The sequence below is a fragment of the Poecilia mexicana genome, unplaced genomic scaffold (genome assembly GCF_051168715.1).
Source record: "Poecilia mexicana isolate PSO_F unplaced genomic scaffold, ASM5116871v1 scaffold_6, whole genome shotgun sequence".
Classification (NCBI taxonomy): Eukaryota; Metazoa; Chordata; class Actinopteri; order Cyprinodontiformes; family Poeciliidae; genus Poecilia; species Poecilia mexicana.
Genome location: NW_028263375.1, coordinates 9,464,221 through 9,475,689, shown reverse-complemented (window position 1 = coordinate 9,475,689; position 11,469 = coordinate 9,464,221). Strand labels below are relative to the sequence as shown.

The 11,469-nt window shown below is 36.8% G+C and overlaps 1 long non-coding RNA gene across 1 annotated transcript; it reads right to left on the bottom strand.

The window, feature by feature from the left end:
* Positions 1-2,734: 2,734 nt before the first annotated feature.
* Positions 2,735-4,883, bottom strand: LOC106910015 (uncharacterized). Its single transcript, XR_015763016.1, has 3 exons — positions 4,783-4,883; positions 3,514-4,160; positions 2,735-3,399 (listed from the first exon to the last, which is right to left on the bottom strand). It is a non-coding gene; the product is annotated as an uncharacterized LOC106910015 (long non-coding RNA).
* Positions 4,884-11,469: the final 6,586 nt, after the last annotated feature.

The following is an 11,469-nucleotide window of genomic DNA, read 5'->3' as shown; positions in this document are numbered from 1 at the left end:
AAGTACCGTATTTTCCGCACTATAAGACGCACCTAAAAACCTTCAATTTCCTCAAAAGCCGACAGTGCGCCTTATAATCCGGTGCGCCTTATATATGGACCAATATTGAGCCACAACAGGTCCAGCAACGGACTTTACCACAGGGGCCGCGTTTCATTGGCTAATGCCCATTTTAGGTCACAGTGCAGCTACCACGTGCGTGACCGTCTCACAAACACAAGCTACAGTAGTAAACATATGCTAATGTACATTCAAAACCATGAATGCCGACTTACCCAGCCTTGCAAGAACAACAGGCATCAGTGATCTTGTCCACAGCTATATTTATGCTGAGGGTGTGAGGATCTGCTGTTTTCCTCATCTATCGGTAGCTTTTAGCTGTGACGCGCACAATGTTGGAGGCATCCAGTGGCTCAAACACCTTGATGTCGTCCAAAAAAGATGACATGAACTTGTTGGTTCCCCTGTCCATTGTCGTGGCTGATATGTTGTGAAAATCCGGCAGAAATGCTACGCTAATTAACTCAGATCGAAATGAAAGACGTCATGTTTACACAGACATGCAGTAGGCTGCTTACGTAGTTGGTCCACTACGGTAAGCAGCCGCCTACTTCTTTTTCCCCCGTAGAAGAAGTGGTGCGCGGTGCATGCTGGGATAGTTGTCAGAACACTGGTTTGTTAATAAAGTTTGATAATACATTTAAAGGGGGGGAGGGGCAGGGGAAGAGAGACAGAGACTGCAGCGGCAGCGTGTCGGTTGGTCTGTGTTACCCAGAAAGCAGTTGGGCATAATATCGCAACACCAACACCGTGAGTGAAACAACGACTGGGCCAGCCTACTATATAAAGTACTCGGGGACCATTTCTTTATTAATGTGGATGTGTAATAATAGAGTATGAAGCGTCTATTCTATGCGCCTTATAATGCGGTGCGCCTAATGTATGAAAAAAGTCCTAAAATAGGCCATTCATTGAAGGTGCGCCTTATAATCCGGTGCGCCTTATAGTGCGGAAAATACGGTACCTGAAATTTATGTCAGACGAAATCAGATCACGTCAAATAAAACGGCATATGTGATTAAGACTTTCTATAATAACTACCTTTATTTCTAATTAACACTACTCTTACAATGAATCATTCTTTCAATCAAGAGAAATCAAAAATACAAGATTATTCATTCCTCTCAGGCTCTTGTTATCTGTGCTGCTTTCCCCAAACCTTTCACCTGCCACCTCCAACACAACATCAGTGATCTTTAATTACAACTAAACCATCTCAAGCTCAAATGTCAAAATCACATTTATAACCTTTTAGTTTCTCTGATTTAGCATTCATTTATAATATTATAACCATTACTTATTAGTTACTCTTATTATGATCATAATGTGAGTTATTACAGACACTTCTGAAAAGAAACCAAGAATAATCCATTATTCTAATTATTTGATATCAAGTTACCAGTTACAGTTACTTGTTTCACTTGAAGGTAAGTGTAAGAGTAAGTGTAATTAAACCAATACCAATCATTGGTTAAACCAATATTAATTATTGATTCAATTATGAGCTATTATTATTTAAGTATTTTACTCTGGGTTTTATCCAATTACTCAAAAAGTTTAGATTTCATTCTAAACTTTTTGAGTAATTGGATACTCAGTGAAGTTCAAAAACTGCATTTTTTTTCTACCATTAACTGTTTCCTGAAGGAATCAGACTGATTATTATTTTTTATTTATAAAAATAGTTTAGACTATTCCTTGCTTTGAAACAAGGAATAGTCTAAACTATTTTTATACTTTTGCAGGCTGGAAGCTTACTTCCTCTTTCTTCAGGAAACCTGCCCTTCCTGTTTCATGGAACTTTCTATCTGACTATGAATTTTTTATGATCAGATAGAAAAAAGAAGAATTAAAACAAAGTATGCAGGACACAATAACAACACACACAACCAGATCAGTTTTATTGCAGTCTGACTCTACTGTTGGGTCTTGATGACACCTGTGTGATTAATTTCAAAGATAACTTTATTTATTGTCACTATTAAACTAAAATCTCCAGCATGGGGAAGTGGGATGATCTGAACTTTTCCTGACACCTGCTGGTAGGCTAATCGTTAGCCATCATTAGAATGCCGGTTGAAGAGTTTTGCAGTTTTACTTTTCTTTTCCCCTTTATTTTAGATCAGGAAAGAACATATTTTCTCCGCTGGGGAGAATGCAGGACATTCTTCATTTTATTTTCCTGTGTTCTTGTTGAACGCTTTTATTTCTATGTAATGTGGTTTAAAAACTGGATTATGGAATAAACACAATCTATTTTCTTGAACCAATATTTCATAAATATCTGCTGTTCTTTTTTGTGTTTTGCCCATTAATGAACTGCAGCAAGATGCTTTTGTTTTATACGCAGCAAACAAAATTGTTTTTTCCTCACAGTTCACAGCTATGATGGTGGTTGGGTCCTTCCTCTGGTGCCGTCTTCCTGTGTTGCTGTCTGTGGCCAACGTTGCATGTGAGTGTGATGCATTTGAGGTGGCTGCTAAGATCCCTAGCACATGTGTAAACATACTTTCGTTTTCTGAATAATTTATTTTTCTAATTCTTGACACACTATTAAATTGACTGAATATGAAGAATCTGGTTATTTTGAGTTTTCACATCTAACATGTCAAATATTTTAGTCAAAAATGTCTAAGATGACATTTTAAAGTAACCAACAAATTGAACAGTCATGTTTAAATAATGCTAATTTAATTAGAAGATTAAATACATTTTACATTGTGGGGTGCAAAGAAGAGAGACAAAAAAACATCTGAAAACGATGCAGATCTGGAAAAACTATGAATAAAATATACATTACAGGATGTCTAAAAATAATGGCATAACAGGTAAAAAGAACTGAGATTGAAAATAGTATTTTTATATCAATACATCTGAGTAATATATCTACAAAACATAATTAGAATTTTGAGTTGCACAATAAGAAATAATCAATTATAGTCATATCATGAAATGGACACAAACATATTTACACAAAAAACCTTTTTCAAATTTAGCACATAGTAAAAATATCCTAAAAGTTTCTCCTGCAGGGAATTTAATATGTTCTTAACCAAACATGGCCTATCTTCAATAATTAAATGTATACACACATTTTCATAATTTCTTTTAAGATTTTTTGGCTCAATCTAATTATTTCCTAACCCTTGTGTTTGCAAATGGGGTTCAGCATTTGTTTCAGGTACCTCACCCCTCGCAGACATCTCCTGATTTTGAAGCCTCTGCATTCTCTTCACTTTCTTGAGTCATTTCATTTTCTGGTGGGGATGAACACCGGGAGCCAATAAAACAGACCAGATAAAACACGGTCAACCCAAGTGCTGTGTAGAATCCAGCGTGCTAAAAAACAGTCATAAACAAAAACAATGATATATACGTTACCAGCACACAAAAATATTCTTCATCTAAATTGTTAGTTTATCCAAATCTCAGGAAAATATAATGATTTCTTACCTCTGAGTAAAAATACCACAGCTGAGTTTTGGTCAGTGAGTCTGGCTCCAGAGATGAGTTTGATGGTTTACACCATTTCTGAGGAGCGGCGTTCTCAATCTGTTCATACTTTCCTGGCCAGTCGGTCTTTATACAGACGTAATAACGACCATCAACTAACACTAATATCACCCATGTTATGGGTGGAACAAACATGATAATTAAGATTTCCCAGAATGATTTACATTTACGTTTACGTTTACGTGGACATTTACATTTACATGGACATATAGATTTACATTTACATTTACATTTATATGTACATTTACATGCACATTTACATGCACATTTACATGGAGATTCACATGTACATTTACATGGAGATTTACATGTACATGTACATGTACATTTACATGTCCATACCTCAAGTGAATAACTAACGCCAAACATGAGTAAAAAGACTATAATTGTTGGAACAATGAAAACTACTAAACCATATTTAAGGTTGTGACTAGAGTGACAAGGGCATGAAAACTCCACTTCCACCAGCTTCTCCAGTATCAACTGGATAAGTCCAAAACCTACACTAGCTACCAGTGGACTTTTTTTTAACAATTCCGTCACCGTAGACAGCCAGTTCTTTTTCGGACCCATAGTTAACGATGTAACTGAAGAAAAACAAAGAGGGAAAAATCAAAATGAGGAAAATCTATAATTATTGTATTAGCATGTACAGTATATGGAAATAATTCAAAATTAGTTTTTTTTTAATGCCTTCGGTATTTTCTCCTCCATGTCTGTTTTTTAGTAATCTATATAATGTGTTTCCACTGGTGAATGGAGTAAATCGTTTTTTCAGTACTATTCAAATTTACTGCATGACTGTATTTTCAACCTGCTCCATAATTAATGTCACCATGGCTCTCTAGCTAGTAATTTATTATTTCTAAAACTTGACCAATTTAGAGATGAAAATCACAGGGATTAGTGCTTCTATGAGGTATAATTTTTAAGATAACAAAAATATAATATTTATGATGGTAATTCTTAATTTTAAACCTAATTCTGTAAATAAACTCTAGCGATGTCATGATCAGTTATAATTATTTAAAAACAGCGGGTGTTGGAACAACCTGTTTGCAAATCAGTCTGACTAATGAGATGTTTTTACCTTTCAGACAAACTTTGCATTATGAGCTCATATACAGCATGCTACATTTTCAATCTCAAGCTATTATTATGATTGTTTTTGTAATCTATAAAAGTAATAAATAAATGGAAGCTATTTACCTGAAAAGTGAGTCAGAAAATATAAAGAACAAGAATCCCTTAAGTCTCTCCTTTATGCTGTGTCATCAGTCTTGAACCTTCGTGTTATTTATCAGAGGAGAGACTGAAGGAGGAGCTGTCCAACCAGCCAATCAACTGCTTTTTCTTTACATACTTTACCTTATTGAGACAAGACATGAAATGATGCTTGAATAAAAAAAACACATGAACCCAACAAGCAGCTCTGTGTGAAAAAAAAAAAAAACACTTGCAGATACATCTCTGGTAACCACACAGGATGAAGGTGTATGTGCTTTTACTTGTCTTGTTTCTCTGCAAAGTAACTACAGTTGCGCTTCCAATAAAAATACAGTGGTGTGAAAAAGTGTTTGCCCCCTTCCTGGTTTCCTGTTTTTTTGCATGTTTGTCACACTTGAGTGTTTCAGAACATCAAACCAATTTAAACAATAGTCAAGGACAACACAAGTAAACACAAAATGCAATTTGTAAATGAAGGTGTTTATTATTAAAGGAGAAAAAAAATCCAAACCATCATGGCCCTGTGTGAAAAAGTGATTGCCCCCTAAACGTAATAACTGGTCGGGCCACCTTTAGCAGCAACAACTGCAACCAAGCATTTGCAATAACTTGCAATGAGTCTTTTACAGCGTTCTGGAGGAATGTTGGCCAACTCATCTTTGCAGAATTGTTTTAATTCAGTTACATTAGAGGGTTTTCGAGCAGCAGCAACGGCCTTTTTAAGGTCATACCACAACATCTCAATAGGATTCAGGTCAGGACTTTGACTAGGCCACTCCAAAGTCTTCATTTTGTTTTTCTTCAGCCATTCAGTGGTGGACTTGCTGGTGTGTTTAGGATCATTGTCCTGCTGCAGAACCCAAGTTCGTTTCAGCTTGAGTTCATGAACAGATGGTCGGACATTCTCCTTCAGGATCTTTTGGTAGAGAGCAGAATTCATAGTTCCATCTATCACAGCAAGTCTTCCAGGTCTTGACGCAGCAAAACAGCCCCAGACCATCACACTACCACCACCACATTTTACTGTTGGTATAATGTTCTTTTTCTTAAATGCAGTGTTCCTTTTATGCCAGATGTAATGGGACACACACCTTCCAAAGAGTTCCACTTTTGTCTCATCAGTCCACAGAATGTTTTCCCAAAAGTCTTGGGGATCATCAAGATGTGTTTTGGAAAAATTGAGACGAGCTTTAATGTTCTTTTTGCTCAGCAGTGGTTTTCTTCTTGGAACTCTGCCATGCAGGCCATTTTTGCCCAGTCTTTTTTTGATGGTGGAGGCATGAACGCTGACCTTAACTGAGGCAAGTGAGGCCTGCAGTTCTTTGGACATTGTTGTGGGGTCTTTTGTGACCTCTTGGATGAGTCGTCGCTGCGTTCTTGGGGTAATTTGGGGGGGCCAGCCACTCCTGGGAAGGTTCACCACTGTTCCATGTCTTCGCCATTTGTGGATAATGGCTCTCACTGTGGTTCGCTGGATTCCCAAAGCTTTGGAAATGGCTTTATAACCCTTTCCAGACTGATAAATCTTAATTACTGTCTTTGTTCCTGAATTTCTTTGGATCTCGGTATGATGTGTAGCTTTTAAGGATCTTTTGGTGGACTTTACTGTGTCAGGCAGCTCCTATTTTAGTGATGTCTTGATTGAAAACAGGTGTGGCAATAATCAGGCCTGGGTGTGGCTAGATAAATTGAACTCAGGCATTAAAAACCACAGTTATAGTATATTTTAACAAGGGAGGCAATCACTTTTTCACACAGGGCCATGATGGTTTAGATTTTTTTCTCCTTTAATAATAAACACCTTCATTTACAAATTGCATTTTGTGTTTACTTGTGTTGTCCTTGACTATTGTTTAATTTGGTTTGATGTTCCGAAACATTTAAGTGTGACAAACATGCAAAAAAACAGGAAATCAGGAAGGGGGCAAACACTTTTTCACACCACTGTATACCCAAATCTTTGTCTATATTGTGCTAATGTCAAAAAACACAATTTTGTAATTGCTGTGAATCCATTAAATAAGAAATGAAACTAAAATCACACTTGAATAAATTTCCTCACATATTAAGTAATTAAAAATCATTGCAGCACCAGATGTAAGCAGTCACATGAGATCAGTGGTGGGAAGTAACATGGAGTGAAAATTATGGAGTGAAAATAGTCTCAATAGTCTCAAAATACCTCTGCGTGTGTAATACTGGATCTGTAACTCGTGTAAGCATCTTTGTGTGTCACTTTGGATAGTTGTATATGTGAAATAGGATTTGTAAAACATAAAAAGAAAATTTGTGCATAACTTGGGTACTTGTAAATATGTGGTCAAATGCATACATAAATCTGAAGAAATTACGAATGCAAAATAAAAGTACACACACACAATTATGATTTTCACAAATGTTAGATTTCCACACACATTTTTTTTTAACTACAACCTCACAAATCTGACAGTTACGAATTCAAACCTACTACGCCTTCAAATGTTAAATAAGTACACGAGTCACCAGATACACACACACAACACTGCATTTACGCACAGATCCGGTTACGAGTACACACACATTGTGCATTTTTGAGCGGTACAGATGAGATTATGTGGTCTACAAAGCGACCACTAGATGGTGGAATGGTCCGCTGACCTTTAGATGTCTCTTTTTTAACACACCTGAGTCAATCATGAGGTCAAAGGTCATTAGCAGGACTCTGGAGAACTTGACTGTCCTAAGCAGCCATTTGATTCAGGTGTGTTGGACCAGGACGTATCTAAATGTTGCAGGACACCAGACATCGATGCCTGGATCTGAGGATCCTGTTAGAGGATCAGTGTGTTCCTGCAGCAGCTCCATCGAATGAGAAGGTAGATGAGATCTGAAAGATCCTGATCCTCCAGAAAGTAAATAACAGTCCATCCATCAGTCAGCCGTTTTGTCCTGTGTAGAAGTAAATATAAAATGTTATTTATACATATAGAAATTCAATAAATTAGAATTGAAAGGTAATTTATTTCACTTAATTATATTCACTTAGTGAATAAAGTAAAAGGAAAAACGGAATATTTCACAAACTACACAAATATCAATCAGCAACATGACTTAGGAATTTGATTGGAAGCTGCGGGGCAAAACAGATACTGAAATAACCACTGTAGAGAAAATTTTTGTGGATTAAAGACTCTTAAACTGTGGATGTGTGACACACAGCATAGATACAAGGACATAGCTACGAAAAGCCAAAGTAGCAAAGCTCACATAAACATTAGCTCCCGCTAACAGAAACATATGAGGAGGACAGAGTACCAGACATATAAAACGTAATCTGAAATTATTTATAACTATCCGATGTCTCATTATAATCGGAGAGCAAAGAGTGCAGGTTTAAATTGTACTTACTTCTGAGGGCAGACCACCAGGACACTCCGTCTTGCTTCTTGGATTGGCTGCCTGTTTTTCCAGCCAGCGAACCATTCCGCCACCTAGTGGTCATTTTTTAGACCACGTCATCTCATTTCATCTCAAAAATGCACAATATGTCTATAAACAATTTTGGAATATTATAAAGAAGTGCTGAGATATTCCGTTTTCCACAGAAATAACGTCTTTCCCATTTCAGCACAAGCACAGTGACAAATGTTCAGAGGATAAAAACACTGGACTCCGAGCAAAAATCAGATGACCCAGCTTTCCACCAGCATTTAAACGCACCACTTACGCACAAATCTGAGGCTGTTCGGAAGCGTGAAATGAGTCTCAAAAATACTTGTTTACTCGTAACCGGATCTGTGCGTAAATGCAGTTTTGTGCATAGACATAATGGTTTTGTGTGTGTGTATCTGGTGATTTGTCTATTTATTTAACATTTGAAGGCATAGTAGAAGGTTTGAATTCGTAGTTATCAGATTTGTGAGGTTGTAGTTAAAAAAATTAGTGTAGAAATTTAACGTTTGTAGAAAAAGTAATTGTGTATGTGTACTCTTATTCAGCATTCATAATTTCTTAATCCAGTATTACACATGCACAGGTATTTTGAGACTATTTTCACTCCATACTTTCTCTCTTAGAAAGAATGCAGGACATTCTTAATTTTATTTTCCTATGTTCTTGAACACTTTTACTTGTTTGTGTTGTGGATTAAAAACTAGATCATGTAATAAACACATAATCTATTTTCTTGGACCAATATTTCATGAATACCTGCTGTTCTCCTTTGTGTTTTGCCCTTTAATGAACTGCAGCAAGATGGTTTTGTTTTATACGCAGCAAACACAATTGTTTTTCTCTCAGATCACAGCTGTGATAACGGTCGGGGCCTTCCTCTGGTGACATCTCCAACTTCCTGTCTGTGGCCAACATTGCATGCGAGTGTGATGCATTTGAGGTGGCTGCTAAGACCCCTAGCACATGGGTAAACATACTTTAGTTTTCTGAATAATTTATTTTTCTAATTCCTGAAAGAAGAACCAAGAGTATCGCTATTAAATCGACTGAATAAGAAGAATCTGGTTATTTTGAATTGTCACCTCTGTAGTAACCAACAATCTGAACACTCATGTTTAAATAATGCTAATTTAATTAGAAGATTAAATGCATTTTACATTGTATATCATTTAGTATATCTTATAGAAGTTGGATTGTCCTTCACATTTGATTGCCTCCAATTGGAACATGTTTTAACATTATTCTAGATTTTCTGAATGAGATCTGACTGTTCAAATTGATAATCCTGGTTGTTTTTTTCCCACCCAGATGTCCTTTTCTTTTCTTTTGTTTTCTTTTCTTTTCTTTTCTTTTCTGAATTTCTGTCATGCGCTGTTCTGCACCTGTAAATGGATGTCTTAAGCGTTATTTTCATTGTCTTTTTCTTCTTGATGTTTGCAGCAGGACTTACAGAACAAATAGATCTTAAAAACTGCAGTGAGACTAACCGCAACCCAGAGTCCAATGACCTTTTTAAAAATCACATAAAGAAAATGCACGTGAAAATAATCTCAATGTTTAACAGCTGTTTATCTGTTGATGAATGTAAAACAAGTAGAAACACGCTGCATACCTGAGACGTGGCGTACCACTCCAGAGTCTGGATCTCCTCTCCATGAGACAAATTAAATGGTTTGCACCATTTCAGAGGGGAAGCAGTCTCACTGGTTTCATAGTGTCCTGACCAGTTGGTCCAAAAACAGGCATAATAACGTCCATTCATGAACAATATTATACACCAGGTTACAGTAGGAACTAGACCAGGAAGGACAGTTTCCACATATGATTTACACGATTTACATGGACGTTCAGTACTAAGCATGAGCAGAAAGACAATTAAAGCTGGAGCTGAGAAAAATGATGAAGCAGAGACGGCATTCAGTTTCGACTGACAGGGACAAACAAACTCCAACTCTACAATTTTCTCAAAGCAGAGAAGGATCAGTGCAAAACCAATGTTTGATGCCAGAGGATTCTTCTCAAGTTGTCCCTTCACTGCTGAGAGCCATTGTTTTACTGCTGCTATGTTCATCTCTGCAGAAAGAACAATTCAAATAAAAGCAACGTTAACTTTTAGTTTATTTTATTTCTCAAAATATGAACATCTCCACCTGTTTAATGATCTAACTTCACTATGAGATGATTTATGCTTCCAGTGAAGCAAAACATAACCAGCAAGTTTAGTTATGACATATTATATCTGCTCTTAAAAACAACACGGCTCATGGTAGAATTAAAAACATCAACTATACCAGCACTAACAACTCTCTTTTAATCAAACCAAATACAACACCAACTTCATACTGTTACCTGGTTGTCAAAGTTAAAACTAGACCATTTAATTTTTCATAAAATTAAGTTTGCATTGTAGAAATAAATTGTTTTTACTGTCAGCACAAAATCCCGTGACAAGATCTGAAGTTAAAAATCTCCTTCTTGGTGGTGTGGCTTCGTTTTTCTGCTCTAATTGTTCCTAAACGGTTTTGTTTCATTTTCAGTTTTCAGTCACAAAACATATTTGCATCCCTAGATTACCTTTCAGGTAAATGTTGGTGTTTGAAACGAAAAGATGCAAAGTGCTCTAAAAGGAGGCACGTTGCTAAGTGAATGAAAAACAAACATGAAGCTGGAGTTAAACCGTAATTAATAAAATAAGACTATTTTTTTTTAATAAATATTAATATATGTATAAAGAACCACATAACGTAACTGGGGCCGACTGTAATTCATGCAGATCCAGATGGAGTTCAGGGCAAATATGAATGTGTGCTTTATGATCTGGGAGTGGTTACAGTATTCATATGAATAAGATTTTGCAAAATAAAGAGACACAAACTGGATGACACAGGGTGGGACTGGGGGCGTGGAGGGGGCATTGGATAGGTGGTTCGCCCAGGGCCCCAAACAGGCTAGGACCACCTCTGGCTGCTCTCTGAATTTAGGAATGCTTGCCTCAGATACAGATCCTCTTGATTTTGCACATCCAATCTGCAGAATTAGACAGTTTCAACTGCAACAGGTTTCTGCTTAACTGAATTACTGGGTCGACCCTCTGAGAGCTGCATTTGCGTCCCACCAATCATTATTAAAAATCCAGAAATCCTTCACAAGAACCGGGTGGAAACAACAAATTTAGATCAGTAAATCTCCCCGAGATCCGGAGGCAAAGGGTTAAACCAGCACAAAAAGTCAGAGAAG